At 33.6% G+C, this 8777-nt stretch overlaps 1 protein-coding gene across 3 annotated transcripts in view; it reads left to right on the top strand.

The window, feature by feature from the left end:
* TBC1D12 (TBC1 domain family member 12) overlaps nucleotides 1–8777 on the top strand; it is a 71254-nt gene that overhangs the window by 35096 nt on the left and 27381 nt on the right. The gene's annotated exons all lie outside the window — the stretch shown is intronic.

Here is an 8777-nt window from a genome sequence, read left to right as displayed (position 1 = left end):
TGTTTCCATTGCTTCCTTGTCCTTGTGTTTCTGTTTTCTTTATTTTGTTTGGCTATTGTTGATTTTCCCTCTTTGCCTTCTTGTTTTATGTTATATACTTCGGTTCTGAATATTTGGCGTGGGGTTACCATTATGAATATGTAAAGGATACACACACACACACACACACACACACACATATTCTGCACGTTTTCCTTATCTCCATTCCACTTTGCAAATTTGGATCTTTGAATCCTCCCCTTTTCAGTCATTGTTATCCTAGTTTGTTCCTATGTATGCTGAACGTTTATTACTATCTTGCTATAGCAATTCTCTTAATGTTTAAGCTTGTAATGCCCTGTTCTTAGTAAGGGTTACACTCTTTTGCTTCTATTTGCCTGATAGTCACCTTACTCCTTATTATGTATTATGTTTTTTGTCATTTTGTTTTCGGGGAGCTGACCCTTTCAGTATTTCTTGTAGTGCAGGCCTCGTAATGGAGAACTCTCTCAATTTTTGTATGTCTGGAAAGGTCTTTATTTCTCCTTCATATCTAAAGGAGAACTTAGCTGGATACATTATTCTTGGCTGGTAGTTCCTTTTTTTTTAATAGTTTGAATATTTGATACCACTCCTTTCTGGCTTGTAAGGTTTGTGCTGAGAAGTTCGATGATTATCTAATGGGTTTTCCCTTAGTGATTATGATCTTCTTTTCCCTAGCTGCCCTGAGAATTCTGTGTTTGTTGTTGATTTTTGATAATTTTAATACAATGTGTCTTGGAGAAGGCCTTTTTGGGTTGAGATAATTGGGTGTTCTTTTGACTTCTTGAATTCCAAGCCCCAGCTTGTTCCTTAGATTTGGGAAATTCCCGTCAAGTATTTGTCTGAAAATGCTTTCTAATCCTTTCTTCTTTTCTCCCCTTTGAGAATTCCTTTTATTCTTATGCTTTCTCTCCTGATGGTATCAGCTACTTTTTGTAATTTCTCTTTCATTATTTTTCATTCTTCGGTTTCTCCCTTCTTCCTTCTGATTTATTTCTATCTTCAATATCATTGCTCCTTTTCTCCATTTGGTCGACTCTGTTTCCCAAGCTTGCTATGTCATTCTTCATCTCCAGAAGTTCTATATGATTCTTTTGGAGGGTTTCAATCTCCTTGCTCTGCTCATCTAGGTGTTATTTCAATTCCTGAAATTGTTGATATGATTTGTTTCAGATCTCACTGAGTTTTTTCAGAAGTACCATCCTGAATTCTCTGTCATTTAAGTCACATATTTCTATGTCTGTAAGCTTATTTACTGGAGATTTTTCTCTTTCTTGTCACCTTGGTTGTTCATGGTGTTTAATGGACTGTTTCCCCGCCTGGGCATTAATGGAAATGTATCCTGTATTTTTTTTTTTTCCAGAAAGAAGATTTATTATATAATGGTCCATAGCCTGTTGTAAATAAGGTGTTTTTGCTTTGGTTTCCAGTAAATGGCGTCTATGCCTCTTGGATCTCTCCTTTATATAAAAAAGTCTTAATAATGTCTTTTTCTTTCCTTATAGATGTTTAATCACACTCACTACCCTCAGTCTCAGTTCCTGTCAATGTTAGCGACAGTTTTGGTAGCGTTTGCTCAGATTCCTCTGGGGATCCACAGTGTTCCGTCTTGGTGGGTATGCGGGGAGGAGTCCTCTGGGTTGAGGGATGGGAGCTGTGGCTCAGCCTCGGTTTTGCAACCACAGCTGATAAAAATCAACTGTTTTTCTGCCTTCCCACTTCTCTGTTTTCTGCCCTGATGACTGGGCACTGCTCCTGGCCTCGCGGAGCACTCCCAGTCAGAACTGTTCAGGGAAATGGCTGCATCTTCTCCCTCCCTATTCTCCTACAGGGAACCTGTGAGAGGGAGATTCTTTGTTTCTCCCAGTTTACCACCTGACACCTGAGGTTCTGATTTGTGATAGCTTTTATGCGCAGATCCCATGCTCAGATGTGCTGGTGTGCAGTTTGGGTGCAGTTTGGGTGTTTTTTGTTGAGTTTTAGATGTCAGCTTATTGTTGTTTTAAGGGGAGAGATCCAGAGACATCTCTCAGTCCACCATGTTTCTGACATCACTACACCCAGTTTTTCTTTTAAGTAAAAATAGTGTTCATGATCAAAAGCGTTTGTTTAGTTCACTACTCAATGATTGCACAGATGCTTTTTCTCTAGTCAACTGTTGTACTTTGGTGTGTAATAGAAGTTCTTTATGTATTATACTTCTTCTTTCATCCATCATATAGAATATTAAAGAGATATATACTCATAGGTCAAGGTGTAATATAATTAATAATTTTTACTGTTTTATAGTCATTCATAAGTGAAACTGATTTTTAAATTCTTGACAAGTGCATGTCACGATGAATACAGTGACTAGTAGTAGATTTTGGTGTCATTTCTCTGATTTGTGCTAGGCACCAACAGTTTTATTCAACATTGTTTTTGCACTATTAATACTAATGTCAATACATTGACAAACTATTGGCACTATTATGAATATAGTTTTGACTTTGCAGACCTCATGAAAGCATCTCTGAAACACTGTTGATAACTGCTGCAGTTGGGCTTCTGATATTTTAATTTAACACAATCTACTCTCAATGTTATACCACTTTGAATGCAGTGTAATTAACTTTACAATAGCATATTGCCAATTCTCTCCCTTCTGAGTTTTGTGCTATAAACCCCTCAGTACATTGGTATTATTTTGGTTTTAAGTAGTCATATATCCTTTAAAAACTTTTAAAATTACTTTTATATTTTTGTCTTTTATTTATTTCTTTTCTAAAATGTTTTTTATATTTATCCATATTTACTATTTTTGGTCCTTTTCATTTCTTTGTGTAGATTCATGTTTTTGTATGATATAGTCTTTCTGCCTGAAAAATTTCCTTTAAAATATCTTACAGTACAGGTCTACTGATAACGGACTCAGCTTTTGTGTGTCCAAAAAATTTTTATTGTACTTTCATTTTTGAAAGGTATTTTCTCTTGGTATAGGATTCTAAGTCAACAAGAGTTGTTTTTACTCTATTTTTTTTTCTTTTATTGTTTTAAAGATTTTTATCCATTGTCTTCTGACTTGCACAATTTCAAATGAGTCGGAACATTCAGGTCTCTCCTGAATGTCCTGATTATTCAGCGACGGCTTTCCATTCTGGTTGATGGAAATATGAATACTTCTCAGCTCTGAGTGAGCTCTGGGAACTGTTTTACTTACTGTTCCCCTATAATTGTTTTTTTTCCCCCAGAAGTTTTTGCCCAGCTTTGTAGAGTTTTGCCTTGTACGTGTAGAGATTTGTATTCAGCTAAAGACTCAAGAAGCCTCCTGTGCAGATTTCCAGAGCTCTTTCTCAATGGAATGCTTTCTTCCTGGCCCTTCTTTGCCATTCCAAACTAACAGCCAGGCTTTCTTCGAGTTCCCCCTTCCTGTACTGATGTCCAGAATCACGTCCATGCACAACAGTAAGTGATCATTAGGCTCACCTTGTTTGTTTCCCCTTTGTCAGGGATCACAGAGATTGTTTTCAGCAAGAAAGGTGGTATGAATTACCCAGTCCACCAAGTGGGAATCTGCCCTTTCTTTCCAAATAACTTTTTGTCAAACATATATAACTTTTAGAAATGTAGATATAGATGAAATATTTATTTAAATTTCTAATTATATACTCAAGTTAATATTATATAATTTATATAACAGTTATTATATATTATGTAAAATTGTTTGTATATTTATTCCAGACTGTTGGTGTACATCTTTGACATCAATATGTTCATTATCCCTGTGTCTAGTTTTGTAGTCTTTAACTCAAAAACACATCATTTTCACCTTCTGTCCAAGTTGTAGGAGATACAGTACTTTTTAATTCTGTGTATTATCTTGTTATGAGAAATTTTATCTCATGCCACAAATTTCCAAGTGCATTATATTTTTTCTTTTGTCCTATAGGTATGAAATCATCTCTATAACCTAGTTTCTTAATATGTTATCTTTTTTAAGGTAATGTTTAAAAGACTCTTTTTGATAGTTTGCAATTTGACGATTATACCTTCAGGAGTCCTTACTTAGTGTTCAGTTTCTTCCTCTTCCAATCCAACTGAACAACAAAAAAACCCCACTGATCAAAAAGTGACCTTCCAAACTAGCACTGATTGAGATAATTTCAAGATAATGTATCTTCTCCAAATAGTGCTTTGCTGTTCAAAATTAATAGATTAAAAAGCATCCATATTATGAGATATGTTGTTAACAAATGTGCTTCCTCTTCTGAGAAATTTTTTTGAGGAAAAACATCTTTTCCCTTTATGCGTATATAGTATTTTGTTGTCTTGGATTTGTAAGTCATTTTTTTCTACTTTACACTCACAGAGATGCCAACAGTTGCCTACCATCTTTTGATCAGGCTTAGAATTAATTGCCTGTTTGATTCAGATTTTCTTACAGTAGCTAAAATATCCTACAGATATTTGCCAGCCTGCCCGTAGCAATAGTTTCATCTACTATTCTAGTTACCCCATTTAAAGTAAACATATTTTATAGGACAGAATATTTTGAGTGGAAAATGAAGAATAAGTTAAATTTTAAAAAATAAACAGGCTTCATTACAGCATCTCTTAGAAATACAATGCATATGTTAAGAGAAAAACTAAATGCATCTTGTTTCACATTTGGCAGGTAGCTAGCTTCATTGACAGAAAATGAGGCAGATTGAGATGATATTTTCAAACAGTGAATGTACTGTAGTTAGCATTATTTACTGATTTTTCTGGACTATGATTTTTCTAGTTGCTTTTTAATATTGTAAAATTTCTTTATAGCCTTTGACATTATCAATATTTAATTCATTATTAAACTATAACAGAAATATGGGGGATTTATGACATGATACATATAGATTTAAAGTGAAAGTGACTTCAGGAATTTCACCCATGAGATATTGTTTGGTTATATTTTTAAATGAAGTCTTATGTATTTTAACTACTTCTCAATAACTTGAGCACTATTACCTCTTTATACTCTCCTCAACTCAAGAGATAAGAGTCATGTGATTTGCCTCAGCTGCAGAGATAGGCTCTGATTGATTTTAAGTCATCTGTAAAGCTTATCTCTCAGGTCATTGTGATTGTTTGTAGAATGGGATATTTATTCAGAACTTCCTGGCAGGATGCTTTGTTTCTCTTTTGTGGGGGTTACTGGAAGAGCAGCTGGCATTTCTGCAGTCATTTCTCTGAGCAGCAAGCTAGCCTCCAGGTAAAGCTTACACATGGAGGAGGGCATAGCTGAGAGAGTGATAGAGAAGTGGAGTCTGCGACTGATGTTATGAACCTTTTGGTCAAGCAAGAGTCCAAAATTAGCTGTGTGTATGGAATATTCAGTCTTGTGATCTGATAAATTTGCCTAAACTAGTTCGAGGTGTTTTTTTTGTTTGTTTTATAAGCATCCTAACTAATAAATAGGATATCACCTTGTGGTCAATTTTGAAAGTACTGATATATAATACTTTACTATTTCTAATTTAATTTGCAATTTTAATCACATCAGAATAGATCTTTAATTATTCAGCAAATTTTTGAGTTATTCATGATATATAAATCTGTACTTTTTTAGATAAGGATGGATTGATACTACATTTTTGAGTTTTCTAAAATATTCCCCTCTAGACACTTAAAAGCATTTTTCTGCTAAGGATCTGTGATGGGAAATGCTGGAATACAGTTTTTTTCTCATGTGACAATTGTGTATAAAGCTAATTTGTAAGTTAAATAAATGATATTTAGGCACCTCATTTTTTTTGTTGCCTTTTATATTAAATGTATACTTTTCCAGTTAATTTTTAATGAAAGACTACATTCATCAAAGTTAGGCTTTACTCAAACTTTCAGTGGCTCTCCATTTTGTTCATCGTGAATTCCAAATATTTTTGCCAATGAAGGCCCCATAATTTAGCCTACATCTTTTAAACTTTATTTCACCCTTCTTCATATTCAGTGAGATTAATGTTTTTCCCTGATCCATGCCTTTCTTTCTTCCCCTGCCTTGTTCTTTCTAGTCCTTTTGCCTGTGTAATTAATACCCATCATTCTTGCCCCAATTTTGATTCCACCTCTTCAGTAAAACCTTTGTCAGTTATCCACCATGACTATACATAATCTCACTTACAAGCAAACTACTTTTATTTCTTGTAAGAAAAGTCAAACAGTATTGAATAATTTTAAGCAAAACAAATGCTCATTTCTACTCCAGCCCTCCAGAGGAGAATTTAATAGTTCTGATTCCTAGATACTTTTCTGTATATATTTAAATATATATGACTTATTTGCTTATCATTTCTTTTCACTACCATATTGGAGAAAACAGTTCTAGAGGCTTAATCATATTTAAGTTTGATTTTTCTTTTGGCAAGAATATTTTAAGAATGGTGTATGTACGTTATATTGCAACATAACTGGAAACATATACTATCTGGTGGTCTTTCATGTGTAGATCAGTGATTGAGGTACTATCAGCCTGATCTACCTAGCCTCTCACTCAATGATTTTATCTATCTCATTCTTTTAAATCTATCTATTTTTCTCATAGATAGCTACTTGACTGTTACCATAGTAAGCTAATATGTAGATGTATAAAGGTCAGGCTCTAGAGCTACACTGCCTCCCATTTATGACCTTTGACAAATGATCTTTGTGCCTCAGTTTCTTTTATTGTGAGTTAGGTGCCTCACAAGGTTGTTTCAATGATTAAATGTGTTAAATGTTTAAAACAGTGCATATGGTATGTTGTGTCAGTAATTAGTAATTAGTTATTAGTATATTGATTTAGACGTTTTATTTTGCTGTTCATGCACTGGCATTTATTTGCATGGAAAATGCTTTATTGTTTAGTACTCATTGTATTCTGTCTGGCACATTGTAGCCCAGGTCACATTGTAGGAATATGGTGCCATTTAAATGATAGCAAACTTCATATGTCATCTATGAGTTTTAATTAGAAAAACATTACTAGAAAGGGAGATTTGTTGCACTTGAGTCGTAATGAAGAAAAGAAACATCGATCATAATTACATATATGTCCTAGTTATTAGGAAAGAAAATTGCGAAAGAGAAAAAGAAATGAGTGACCCCATGGTTTTTGATTCTGAAAGGCTGTACAGTTCTTTGAGATGGGAATTAAAAATGATCATACACTGTTCTATATAATTTGAGAAAGAAGTCTAAAAATCCAGTGCAGTTATGCAAACAAGGAACTCTTAGATTACAGAGATGTAAATGAAAGGGGAGATGCAGAACTAATGACAATGGTAGTATAAACCTTGATAAGCAGCAGGAACCATAAAGTAAGCTGAAATTTATAGAAAATGCTTAAGACAACATAAATTAATTTTTAAAGTAATATCTCAAATAAGATTAAGCTTCAACATGATCATCAAATTTTTAAGAAGGGTGAAGCCATCAGTTCATATTTTGCAACTGTCTGACTTAGTAGGAAAAAAATAGTCTTTGAGTTGGAAAAGCAAATAATAATATTAAAAGAATAATAGGCCATGATAAGAAAGCAGCTAAAAGTGAAACATTTGACTACCTGAACTGCACTGAATTTTCTTCATTTAAATTAATGTCTTCTCTAGCTCCCAGTGGGATTGCAGATCTGCTTATGAAATCATTGAGTAATCTTTGTGAATTTTATGAAAAATATGTTACCTGGCAATGAGCAAACACTAGCTTGATTATTTTAGAAAGGGAAAACTTGCGTTCTGGAGATTATAAGCCAGTAGACTTGTTAATAATCTTTGGCAAATTTCTAGAATTTTAGTAGAAGTTTGTGAACATTTGTGAAAAAATGCTCAAATGTAGAAATTTAAATGTGTCCACCAAGAAAATATCATGTCAAATTAACTTCATTTATTTTAATAAGGTTATCAGTTCAGATGAATTAGAAAAATAGCATATTGTAATTACCTTCTTTTTCATGGGAGATACATCCAAGACTCCCAATGGTGCTTGAAACCATGGATAGTACAGAACCCTATGTATAGTATGTTTTTTCTTATACATACATACTTGTGATAAAGTTTAATTTATAAACTAGGCACAGTAAGAGGTTAACAACATTAATAAAACAACAATTATAACAATATACTGTAATAAAAGTTATGTGAATATGCTCTCTCTCAAAATACTGTACTATGTTCATCAATAAAAGTTATGTGAATATGCTCTCTCTCAAAATATCTTACTGTACTATGTTCATCCTTCTCGTGATGGTGTGAGATAATACAATGCCTATGTGATGAGATGAAGTAAAGTGATTGATGTAGGCAGTGTGACATAGCTTTAGGCTACTATTGACTTTCCAATGAAAAAGGTTACTTGAACACAAACACATCAATATGATAACATAGAAGACTAGTAAGAGACTATAATCTGATAACCTACAGGACTACTGAGAGACTAAAAGGGATAATTCATGTCCCACTGAGATGGCACGAGATTTCATCATGCTACTCAACTGTGTACAATTTAAAACTTACAAATTGTTTATTTCTGGAATTTTCTATTTAATATTTTTGATCTGTGGTTGACCTTGGGTAACTGAAACCACAGAAAGCAACACCACAGATAAGGGGAGACACTGCAGTATCAGTTTCTTAATTCTGGTGAAATATTTAACAGTCTTTGGCCATATTACTGAATAAGATATATTAGTGAATTGGTTAAATTCAGAGTAAGTTGGTAGACTTATAGTAGTTAGATTCAAAGTAGGTTGGAAGTCAAAACCA

Source organism: Pteropus alecto, unplaced genomic scaffold, assembly GCF_000325575.1.
Source record: "Pteropus alecto unplaced genomic scaffold, ASM32557v1 scaffold88, whole genome shotgun sequence".
NCBI lineage: Eukaryota > Metazoa > Chordata > Mammalia > Chiroptera > Pteropodidae > Pteropus > Pteropus alecto.
The sequence above is the reverse complement of the archived record's forward strand: the minus strand, read 5'-3'. Positions and strand labels throughout refer to the sequence as shown.